Source organism: Gopherus evgoodei, chromosome 5, assembly GCF_007399415.2.
Source record: "Gopherus evgoodei ecotype Sinaloan lineage chromosome 5, rGopEvg1_v1.p, whole genome shotgun sequence".
Taxonomy (NCBI): Eukaryota; Metazoa; Chordata; order Testudines; family Testudinidae; genus Gopherus; species Gopherus evgoodei.
In genome coordinates, this window is record NC_044326.1 from 53,117,936 (window position 1) to 53,130,526 (window position 12,591).

At 43.4% G+C, this 12,591-nt stretch overlaps 1 protein-coding gene across 1 annotated transcript in view; it reads left to right on the plus strand.

Annotated features, from left to right (window-relative positions):
- KIT (KIT proto-oncogene, receptor tyrosine kinase) overlaps window positions 1-12,591 on the plus strand; it is a 74,600-nt gene that overhangs the window by 16,365 nt on the left and 45,644 nt on the right. The gene's annotated exons all lie outside the window — the stretch shown is intronic.

Below are 12,591 nucleotides of genomic sequence, written 5' to 3' on the forward strand. Positions count from 1 at the left end.
TTTAGCCTTCCCGATTTTTGTCCATACATGCTTATGTTATTCTTTTGTACTCCTCCTTACCAATTTGTCCATGTTTCCTTTTTTATTTTCAGATAATTAAAGAGCTACTGATGGAGTCATGTTGGCCTCTTACTATTCTTTCTTCCTTCGCATTCGGATAGTTTGCAGTTATGTCTTTAATATTTTCTCTTTGAGAAACTGCCAGCTCTCCTGAGCTCCTTTATCCCTTCGATTTTCTTCCCATGGGAGCTTACCTACCAGTTCTCTGAGTTTGTTAAAGTCTGCTCTTTTGAAGCCCATTGTCTGTATCCTACCATTCTCATTCCTTTCTTTCCTTAGAACAATGAAATCTACCATTTCATGATCACTTACCCCCAAATGGTGTTCCACCTTCAGATTTAGACCCAATTTTTCCCTCCTTATCAGAATGAAATTTAAGGGTATGTCTGCACTGGGAAGAAAAAAAATAAATAAAAGACAGACAGACAAAAAGATGACACATGGCAATGAGTTTCAGAGTCCAGATCAACTGACTTGGGCTTCTGGAGGGATTATGCTATGGGACTATAATAGAAGAGACTGGGGAGAGTCTCAGAGCCCTGGCTCCAGACCGAGCCCAATTGTCTGCATGGCTATTTTTAGTCCGATAGCACGATCCTGAGTCAGTTTACCTGGGCTCTGAGATTTGCTGCTAGGGTTTTGTTTTGTTTTTTTTGCAATGTAGACATATCCTAAAATGGCTGCCTTCCTGGTTGTTTCCTCGATTTTCTGAAACAAGTAGTTCTTCTGAGTCCCCTTCAACACTTCCCCTTTCCCCGCAGAGGGATTCCTGTTTTACAGCCTCATTTAACTTTAATTTCTGGCCCTTTCTTATCTTAATCACCCTGCCTCTGCTTGTAAACAAAACACTGACTCCCTGCCCCAGGCGCACAAGCTGGGAGCAGCACCTCTTCTCTGGAGAACTCACATTCCACACTGGGGCTAGGACATGTGTCAAAACTCGGGTGGGGAGGAAGCAGAAGGCCCCCCCCATGCCCCTTATGAATGGCACCCCTGCATCTCTTCCCAGTCTTTCTTCCCGAAAACAGCATCCCAAGGTCAAGGAAGTGAAAGCCCTTCTAACAACACCATCTGAACAATCAGGCATTCGTTTCCGGAATAAATGTGTCCTTGCCTGGGCCCTTACCCTCAATTGGGAGGATGGACAAGAACACCACCTTAACCCCGAACTCCTTCATCCTTGCTCCCAGAGCCCTGTAGTCACTGCTGATCTACTCAGGGTCATACCTGGCAGTATCGTTAGTGCCCACTGGGATGAGCAGCATGGGGTAGTGGTCAGAGGGACAGATGAGCCTCAAGAACCTTTCTGTAATGGCTTAAATGTGGCTTCAGGCAGGCAGCACACCTCCCAGGACTTTGTCAGGTCAGCAAATGGATGCCTCCATTCCCCTCAGAAGGGAGTCCTTGACCACCAGTACTCTGTGCCTCTTCCTCTTGGTGCAGTGGTCGTTAGTGTTTCAGCCTTGTGGCTGGTGGCTCCTTCTCTTCAGACACTGGGGTCTGCCCCTCCCCGCCTGTTTCCAGTATATTATACTGATTCTTGACCATGATGGATGAGGAACCTGGGTGAGGGTGGAGTACTGTCTACTCAAGTGGCCAGAAGTCAGTTTCCTCCTCGTAGAGCATTCAGTTCTTCTTCCTGTTGTGCCGCTGTAGTTACCTGTAGTTAGCTAGCATCCTTTGTGCATCCTGCTGATGAAATCCTTGTGCTCCCAGGGAATATTCAGACAAGCTACCTCCTTTTGCAGCTGTCTTGCCTGCTTCCTTAGGGAATCCACCAACAGACACCTCGCTCACTGAGGTGATCTTCTTGCCTTGCTTTTGTTGGCGGGGATGTACAGGCCTCATTCCCAGGGCCTGGGTAGAAGCCTCCAGGGCTGGCTGCCCCTCAGGAGCAGGCAGAGGAAGAGTTAGTATTGATGTTGGCAACATGCCATTTTCCTCCCAATGTGAGTTCTTCCTTGTAGGGTACTTGCAAGTTGGGGTGGGGGGTGGGGGGAGGAACAACATCCTACCTCCTTTTCTCCATCTGCTGGCAAACTCCTTTAGTCTCCCAGCATCCTTCGTCTTGCCAGCCACATGTCTTTTGAACTAAAAGACAACATAACTGTAAGAAAATTAGAATTATAGGAATCTGTATATTGAAGTGTGTATTTACATTTCAGTTAATGTCTTTCACATGATATTGGTTCTACTGTAAAGCTCAACTAAGTTATATTCCTGATGGTATATTTGGCTGATCAATCCTTAATGTGTAAGAATCTTCTCATACAAATTTTCTAAGACTCACTTCTGAAAGTGTACCCTGGTTGCTGTTGTGCATGGCAGACCTGCTATAAACTCCCAATTCTGTTAATATTTGATAATTGTATGGCAAGGGGAAAACTGAGGCACAGAAAGGTTAAGTGATTGGGCCCAGGTTGCAGAGGAAGCCCATGTCAGAGCTAGGAGTAGAACCCAGATCTCCTGACTCCTAAGTACACTATGGGGGGAGATCGATCTAAGTTATGCAACTTCAGCTACGTTATTCACATTGCTGAAGCTGATGTACTTAGATCTACTTACCGCAAGGTCCACACTACACAATGTCGACTGGAGATGCTCTCCCATCGACTCCCCTCGTGCTTCTCGTTCTGGTGGCGTACAGGAGTCAATGTGAGAGTGATATGCGGTCAATTTAGCGGGTCTGCACTAGACCCGCTAAATTGACCATCGATGCATCGATCACCGCGCATCGAACCCCCAGTAAGTGTAGACAAGGCTCTAGTCTCATTTTTCAATTGCAATGCAATCTCTTTTATGTGCTTGGCAGCTTGGAGCAACACGAAGGTGCTTACGAACATGATTTAAATTTCCACCTGTCAGTGCCTTTCCCTATTATTACACAAGCCATATCATTTTCTAATTCTTCCAGCCCTATTTTCCAGCTCTCCCTTCTGTTGCAGAAGTCGCTGCTGCAATATACCCTATCCTCCAGCTTTGTGGCTTACAAAGCTTTTTCCAGGATACTTCAGTTCTTTTTTCAATAAACAGTATTGCTCACAGCTGATCCCAGCATTTTAATAATTAAACAAGCTTTGATAAACTAAAGCAATAGAGATGGGTGAAAGTGACTGTTTAGCTATGGAACACTAACTTCATGTATCTGTAGTTTGCTCCTGCATGTGCCCCAGCTCTGTTCAAAACCAACTGTAGGCATAATCCTGTTTCTGATGTTAAAAAGGTGAATACAATCTCTTTGGGATTAAGGGGATCAGAAACTTAAAATCTTCAGGCTTCCATCACTTAAATCACTCTTCCCAGAGACATACACACACACAGCCTTCATCTCACTTACTACCTATAAACCATACTACTTTAAGTTAGTCTTCTTTTTTAAAGATCAGAGATATTTAGATGCGTAATACAAAGCATATCTTGTTGTCTTTCACTTTTGTAACCCTCATTCTCCAACTCCCCAACTCCCTTCCCTAGCAGACACGTGTGCAATGCCTTTCCATTGATTTCAGTGATCTTTTCAATGAGATCCTTAGTCTGATGACATTGCTCGGTACATTAAGTTTAATTTAGGTTGTTAAAACTTTGGGGCAGAAGCCTATTATTCTATGTTGCTTAGAAATAGTTGTTCTACATTTTTTGTATCAATGCCCTGAAACGTAGATTGTCTGTTACTGGAGCGTTCATAAGGCATGGATTTTGCTTTCTAAATGCTATGGTATGTTTGTTCCCTTTCCTTTCCTTCCCCCCAATCCCAGCACATGAAACTTACATTGCTACAATGGACATACAGGCTTTGCTGTAAACATTGGGACAGGTCCTGTGTCTCAGTACCTGTTGGAAGCTGAGTGTGTTCGGCAGCTTGGAAGATGGGGCCTACTGTAAACATAGTAGACTTTGAACTCCTGACTTGAACTATTATATGCATTCAGTGGGTCAAAGCAGACTAAGTTTGGCAGAGCGATGAACATGGAGTATGGCTGTGTAACAGTGTTGTCTGCCTCTTTGCTGGAAATGGATATGATTATATTTTAGAATACTTTGTACAGATTCTGCTGTTTCTGCATGTTTGGGTTGAAGATCTTCATATGGATTACTTCCAGTAATGTTAGGAAATGGTTTATCTTTCTAGTTGAGCAGTGATAAATGGCTTTAATCAGCAGTGACAGAGCGATCTCAGTCCAGAAATCCAGCCTGCAAACAAAATAGTTAAATCTGAAGTTCTGACCTTCATTCTTTCCCTTATACTCTTTCATTGGATACATCTATACTACCCACCGGATCGGTGGGTAGTGTTTGATGTATCGGAGATCAATTTATCGCATCTCATCTGGACGCGATAAATCAATCAGCTAATCGATGCCTGTACTCCACCTTGGCCGGAGGAGTAGTGGAGTCGACAGGGGAGCCACAGCAGTTGATTTGCCGCCATGAGGACGGCCAGGTAAGTCGAACTAAGATACTTTGACTTCAGCTACAGTAAGTTGCATATCTTAGTTCGAACCCTCCCTGCGCCCCTGCTAGTGTAGCTCAGATCATTGTCTTTGGATTTCTCAGCAACAGGAGCATTTATTTGACTTGATCTTAATCCATTTATATACCCTTAAGAGCCATTAAAGCTAAGAAATAAATGAATGAAGGCTGGAATATAATGGAGTCCAAACTAATTATAGAGTGTTTTGATTGAACTTGTGGCATTGTCCCTATTTGTAGGGAAATTGACCACATCAGAGTGTGTGTTTTTGAAAGAAAACTAAGGCAAGTTGTATCGCCAACTGCAGTATATTTCTACCAGGATATATGCCTGTTGCTCATCAAGTGTGGCTGAATTTTTTTTAATGTATTTCAATGTATTTAATGTGTGGACAGTTGTCATGAGATAAACAGATGGTCATTGACCTGACTAAGCACAGATTCTTAAGGGTGTCAGGATAGGCACTGATTGCTGTCACAAGACCTCAGCATAATTTGCATATATGTAATATGATATGTGTGGTTCAGACAGGACAACCTTAGTAAGAGTTTGTCTTCATTCCCCATAGGAACTCCCATTTTCGAGATTAATTTTGAATTTCTTTAGGCTGAAACACGGGGTATGCTAGCTCAGCAAAAAAACTATTTGGCTTATTTTAATACAATTTAGACAGGTAGGCCTTAATATGCTCTTGGTTGACTTTGGGGTGGGAAAGTGTTTTACATTTTACATTTGGGGGATAATAGTTTGCATAGCAGTACTTCCTCAGAAACTTTTTTAAAGCTGCAATCAGGGTAGACCATGGTATGTGCAGTGAAAGAGATGATAACTTTGGTGACTTGAGGGGGCTAGTTCTACTGGAAGAAAACAGTTCCTCTAGTGTTGCAACTGGAGGTGTAGGAATACCTGCATTATACTGAGTACTTCTGTAAAAGGTTACAAATTACTATTTCATCAAAGAAGATAAATGTATTGTAAACTTTACACTGAAGCCATATATATTCATATACTTAATCTACTTACAGAATAGATGTGGTTGCAGTTCCTACTGCAAAGCAGCTAAAACAATAATAAATATTGGGCAAAGAGAGTTTAGATCTCGACAACACACAATTAAAAATACAATCAGCGGTCATCTGTTGGCTCTTGAAACCAAATCATGGTAGAATCAAGTTTACAAATATAGTTTCATGTTAAAATTGTTTGCTCTGTCCTCACTGACAAGCCAAATCATGACATAAACTGTTCCAGCTGGAACTAGTTTCCAGACTATTTAACTCACTTTCCATCTGCTGTGGCTGTAAGCTCTGTGCATATGGGCCGGGGTCTTTAGTTATGAGCTGTCTACAGAAACTTGTAGAATTAATTAAGTGTAATACTTTGTATTTTTAAGGCACAAAATCTAAAATGATACTTAAATGATCAGGTAAATATTTTCATTGTTAAAACATAACAAATAAATATAGCAATATATACTGCATTTTGTCTCTCTGCGAGGTGGTACAATACCTTCTATTACTCCAGAAAAATCTTCCTTGGTTGTGAATAGCGAACAGGAAGTAAGACTGAGATGCAACGATGATAGTCCAGTGACTTGGGATTTTCAGAACTCAGACCCTTCAGGAAAACCAAAACATTTCAGTAATAAGGAGTGGTCCATAAAAAATGCATCAGCCAAAGACACTGGCAGATACATATGCCAAAACAAAGAGAGTTTGAACACCTCCATTTATGTTTTTGTTAAAGATAAATTTGTATGTGTATTTTTTCCCCTCTTCCCTTCCAAAGCACATAATTGGAGTCAGGTATCTAGTGTGTCCCTTTGCGTATGAATACTCGGAAACTGTAGTAAAGCTGCAAAGAGTCCTGTGGCACCTTATAGACTAACAAATGTATTGGAGCATGAGCTTTCATGAGTGAATACCCACTTCGTCGGATGCATGTGGTAAAGTTGTTTACATTGTATTCCTAATTCATGAGGAATCCATGGCCAGAGATGGGACGCTAGATGGGTAGAGCTCTGAGTTACTACAGTCTGTAAATCATGATTTGAGGACTGCAGTAACTCAGCCGGAGTTATGGGTCTATTACAGGAGTGCGTGGGTGAGGTTCTGTGGCTTGGCATGTGCAGGAGGTTGGACAATGGTCCTTTCTGGCCTTAAAGTCTATGACTGTAGTGTATCAGCACATTAAGAATCAAAATTATTTGTAACTGGATTGTCTGATAAGATCAGGTAAAGAAAAGACTTTAAGCCCAAATAAAAATAATAATTATTATTAATAAATAGTCCTAGCAGGAACTTAATATATTTAAAATAACACAATATATTTCAGCAATGTTCAATAACACCAGGGGATGAGAAATGGTGTAACACATACAGGAAGAGGTTAGGAATTTACATTAGACTATGCTTGCAGGGTCATTGTAGTCACAGAAAGTTTTTGATGTTTCCATATAAATCTTCATTGTTATGTGCAAAAACTTGGCTTCTGGAAGGAGAGTTTGGATACTATTTTAAAAAATGAGCTAAAATCATTTGGTGGATTGTTCCCTTATTTCTTCCTTAATTGTATTCTTTGTAGAATTTTAAAAATTATTATTCTTTATATCCACTAGTCTGTAGTCACTAAAGGTTTGACCTCACCCTCTGGTTTACTGAGGCAGTTTATTACAAATATTAGTACCTAGATACTCCTTTGTATAAACCAGTGGGTAATAAAGAATCCTCTTGCTTGCAGCGTCCGTTTTAGTTTAGGCAGCTCTGACTAACTCTTGTACACCTTTCTATCTTGTGGGTACCTGCCTGTCTTGTGATACTTTTTCTTGAATTGCTATTGCCTTTTACCCAACGCTGTCTTTTCCTCCCGTTTTCCTCCCTTCTGTGACCTGTCAGATTCTGACAGATGGCCTCATTGGCTCTCAGCCAACTTTGCCAACTTACGTCTCAAGGGGAGCTGGCTCAGCTGATTTCCAGGGCAACTCATTCTCTTGCCTGAGCCCATGAGGCTCCGGCTGTCCTCTTTTCCTTTTGGTGGTTTTGTGTGTGTGTGTGTGTGTGGCCTTTCTTTTTGCAACTAGTGTTCCTCTTTCTCCACCTCCAGCCAGCAGTCCCTGTGAGAGATGAGGGAAGTTGCTTAGGGACCTGCTAATCCTTCTGGAACTGCTCCACAAGGACAGAGGAGCCAGCACAGCCTGGCAGGGGATTTTCTCCAGGTGGAACATTCTCAAAGGTAGTATACGTGGTCCTGTGGCGTTTCTGCAGAAATGCGAAGCTACAAAGTCCTCAGAACAGCCATCCTTCTTTCATGAATAAATTTCTTCCTCTTCTTCACTTCACAATGCCAGGACAAGGCCTAACATCCAGGTGACCTGACCAAAAAGCTAACCTGAAAGTCTGGAACCCCTCTTCCCATGAAATGCCTGCAGACTTTCAGTGGGAACATACTGTGTTGAGTTCCTTTAGACCTTATGACCGGTGTATGAACAAATCTATTCTTCATCCCACCCACCCACCCATTCACAGTCTGCCTTCAAATCACAACAGCTGTCTGAGACCAAGAGCTCAGTGCTAGTGCTGAGCTTTGCTACCTCTCTAGTTCCGTACCAGCTTTCTCCCTACTATCTTATCCATCCAGTCACCTGGAATCCTTGGAGGCCATTCAGATGTTCTCCAGCACTGGAGACATTTCTCTTGTTTCTTCCTCAGATCAAGTCATATTTTTGTTTTTCATGGATCATGACAAATGAAGTCAGACATGCCAATACCAGTATGTGACGGACACATTAGAGCTTTATCTATCACACGGATTTTCTTAAACCTCATGGTAGCCATCATAACCAAGTTTGACGAGGAAGGCATTCGTATTTCCCATTACAAGAATAACCTACGAGTGGGATATTCTTCACCTCAGAGTGGAAAATAGCAAACCAGTGCTGTCAAATAAACATGGTTTTGCAATGAATTATAAGAGAAGCTTTCTGACCCTCACGCAAGACTTGGTTAACCACTTGGTCAAATCCTGGGCTTAATGATGTCCAACGCAGACATAAGGAGAGTACAGAGTAGGGGTCAGCAACCTACGACATGCATGCCAATTTTGCCTGGAACGCGGCTGCCAGCCGGGGTACTGGCCACCGGCCCCACTCAGCCCTCTGCCAGCTGAGTGAATGGAACCCCAGGCCGGCAGTAGGCTGAGCGGGGCTGGTGGCCAGGAACCCAGACCAGCGGCAGGAGTGCCCCCCGGTTCCCTCCTAACCACGCTCGAGTCCTGCAGCTCCTGGGAGTGTGAGCCACTGGGGCGCGGGCCCTAGGGTGACCAGATATCCTGATTTTATAGGGACAGTCCCAATTTTAGGGTCTTTTTCTTATATAGGCTCCTATTACCCCCCACCCCCGTCCCAATTTTTCACATTTGCTGTCTGGTCACCCTAGTGGGCCCTGAGCCTGCTGCGGGAGGTGGCTCTCACTCCCAGGAGCCACAGAGCGCAGCGAGGAGGGAGCCAGGGGGCACATGGGGACTGCCACCCGCATGCCCCCCGGGGTCTGTTTGGGGGCAGGGGTGTGGATAAGGGTTGGGGCAGTCGGGCGACAGGTAGGGTTCTAGAGGGGGCAGTTAGGGTGGGGGGGTCTCAGGAGGGAGAAGTCAAGGGACAAGGAGCAGGGAGGCTTAGGTAAGGATTGGGATTCTGGGGAGCAGTTGGGGCAGGGTTTCCAGGAGGGGGCAGTCAGGGGACAAGGAGCAGGGGGGTTGGGGGTTCTGACGGGGGCAATCAGGGTGGGAAGTGGCAGGGAGTGGATGGGGGTGGGGGTAGGGCAGGGCTCTCCCCTCTTTTTTGATTGCTGAAGTATGGTAACCCTAGGCGAGGGGAGAGCCGAGGGGCACATGGGGGCTAGTGCCCACATATATCCTCTGCAGCCTGCAGGAGCCCCTGGGGGGGGCACCAGGCTGCAGCCTGGTCAGGAGGGGTGGGGGGGGGCCGCGTGTGCTCCCCGCTAGCGGCAACACCACCTTTGCAGGGCTGCTGCCCCGCTGCACTTCGCTGGCTCCTCCGTGGCTGAGGCTCGCTGCTGCCACAAGTGGGACGCTCTGGCTCTCCGGTGCCTCTGGAAGGCGGCTCCTCCCTGCTGAGCTGCTGCAGCAGCCCAAACCCAGCAAAGCCAGTGAGTGAACTTGGGGCAGGGGGCACTGGGGTGGGGTGGGGAGGGCTCATGGGGGGCTGTGCACCCTCCAGGGGAGTTCAGGGGGCGGGGAAGGGGGGAACCTGGTCTGGGGAGCAGCCCCTGGGCACGGCTGGCCCCTGAGCACAGCTGGCCTCGGGGGTCTATAAAGGCTCGTTGGGATTTGCCCCTCAATGAACTGATGTGCAAGGTGGGGAGGGGGACTCAAGGTGGAGGTTTCACCTAGGGCACAAAATATCCTTGCATCGGCCCTGCCACAGGGGTGCGTGCACCCCAGGTTAAGAACCACAGCACTAAACTGATAAGATCTACATTTTAACTTAATTTTAAATGAAGCTTCTTAAAACATTTTACAAAAGTTGTTTACTTTACATACAACAATAGTTTATAGACTTATAGAAAGACCTTTTAAAAACATTAACATGTATTACCGGCAAGCGAAACCTTAAATTAGAGTGAAAAAATGAAGACTTGGCACACCACTTCTGAAAGGTTGCCGACCCCTGGTACAGAGGATTCAACTGTACATGAAACACTATCAGGCATTCCTTTTACGCAGTTAGGATGCAGAGGAGAACATGAACAATGTGGTTAAATCTCCAAAATATGTACTCTGTTTGCTACGACGGTGGATATTGACATCACAATTTCACCATCAGGATTTCTATAGATGCTATGCCAGCCTTCAAAGGCAAAGAGTAATATAGACTAATCATCAGTCTTTCAGAGCTTGGGTCATTCATGACACACACACTCTTTATTCCTTGATCAGAAATCATGCAGTGCTGATAGACAACAGGACAATGACCACCTATTTAAACATGCAGTAGCAGGGAACTAGCAACTCCATCATCTAGATGGAGGCAATTATTAACCCCTTCCAAGTAAAATGGAGGACAATCATCTCAGACACTTTTATATAAAAGGCGAACTGAGTGAATACAGTTATAAGCGAGTATCAGAGGGGTAGCCATGTTAGTCTGGATCTGTAAAAAGTGACAAAAGAGTCCTGTGGCACCTTATAGACTAACAGATGTATTGGAACATAAGCTTTCGTGGGTGAATACCCACTTTGTCGGATGCATGTAATTATAAGCAACTCATTTTCTGTTGAAGGAGCAGGAGTACTGCCAAACATGTCGGTGGGTGAGACGGGGGAGTGAGGAAAGTATATCTGTAATCCTTTCAAGTGTCTTCATTCCCTTAGACAAATTCATTTATGCTATCCCATCTTTTCCTCCCCATTTCCAGAATGATCTAGAAAGATTGTATAGGATCAAGCCTTGGTAATTCTGCTCACTTCCACCCTGGCTGTCTGTGAACCAACTGTCTGTGAACCAGCTGTCAATTCCAGCTGCCTGTGAACCAGCTGTTAGTTCACTTATCACACATCCAAGGACCTCTTTTTCCTAGGGAACCCTCTTGCACTTGAACCCATCCTGGTTGAAGTTAACTAGGAGGAAACTAATTTCTTAAGCTGTTGCCAGCATGGATTATTCATGAGTTCATTCAGATTGTCTTCTGGTTTTGGAGGGATTCAATGCTTTTGTGTATCTTGCCATCTTATTTGGAAGCCATTAAACTCTTGGTGCAAGACAGTAAGCCTACAGTAAGGGTCTTGCCCTGAGCTGCTTTTGCGTTCAATTTGGAGGGGGGGGGGGATTCTCCCACTTGAAAAGAAGTACAGTTAATGCTATGTCTGCATAGTACAACTAGGCCAGTGGGCTCAATGTCACTTTATCCTTCCACAGAATGTTACAGATTAGATGTTCTATCCTCAGCTGATTCCATCTCTCACTCCAAAGTTCTCTAGGCTACAGATCTTTAAAGTGTATAAATACAGGATAAGTAAAACAGGCTTAAAATGTGCTTTTCATTCTTGTTTTGGTTAAACAATATGCTATGCTCTTGTTTTCTTCTTTCTATCCTCATTATGGGTCTCTATTTTCTGGTGCTAGTTCTTTAGTCCCTGTAATGATTTCAGGATAGTGGATGTAAAAGTTACATGAAGACCAACTTAAATAAAAGGAGCAAAACTTGTTCTAATTCTACTCCTCCAGTGTGAACTATAGCCTGGGGCAGTGGTATGGAAGATGGGGGCATAAATAAACTTTGACAGTCATTGTGAAATCTCTTAATTTTTTGATTTTCAATATTGTTGGACAAATTATTAGTATTTTAAAATTAGCAGCTGGCATGGACTTCAGCTTTTGTTATAAAAATACTTAATAGATTAGATATTACTGTACTGTAGATTGACTGATTTGAAAAACTGTAAGCAGTCATACAGAATAACTACATCATAATTTTTCAGTACTATGGATTAACCAAATGCTTATGTAAATACCCCAATATTTTCAGGGAGAGAGAAGTTTTAACTTTGGTATTTCCTCTGGTAGCAATATGTGTTCATTTAGATTGTCTCTTTTAGAAGTGAAACTTATAATTGAAGTTGCAGTTCCACTTTCACTTGCTCATACATTTCTCAGAAATTCTCCTGGGCATGAAACTTGATAGACCTGGTCTCAGCTCAGAGGTGATTTTTTTAATAGTCTGAGCAAAATCTATTCTGGCATTTTTTGAGTTAGACAAGAAGGAAATAATAATTTCCTCCCTTTAAAGATAAAAGAAAAAATAAGATTTTTTTCTTTCACAAAACTCTCAAGTGACTGAGTTTTAAAACTGCTGCACCTCAGCATAATGCAGTCAGAAAATATGAAAGTTTTCTAAAATTCTGTTAGCAACATTAACTTAGTAACTTGAATTGAAACAGTATTGAGAATATTAGTAAAATGTATAATTTAATGTATTCTTTGTGCAATCTCACAGAGTTTGTTTTTTTGGAACCTTAACTTGTACAATTCCTGACTTTTTAACATA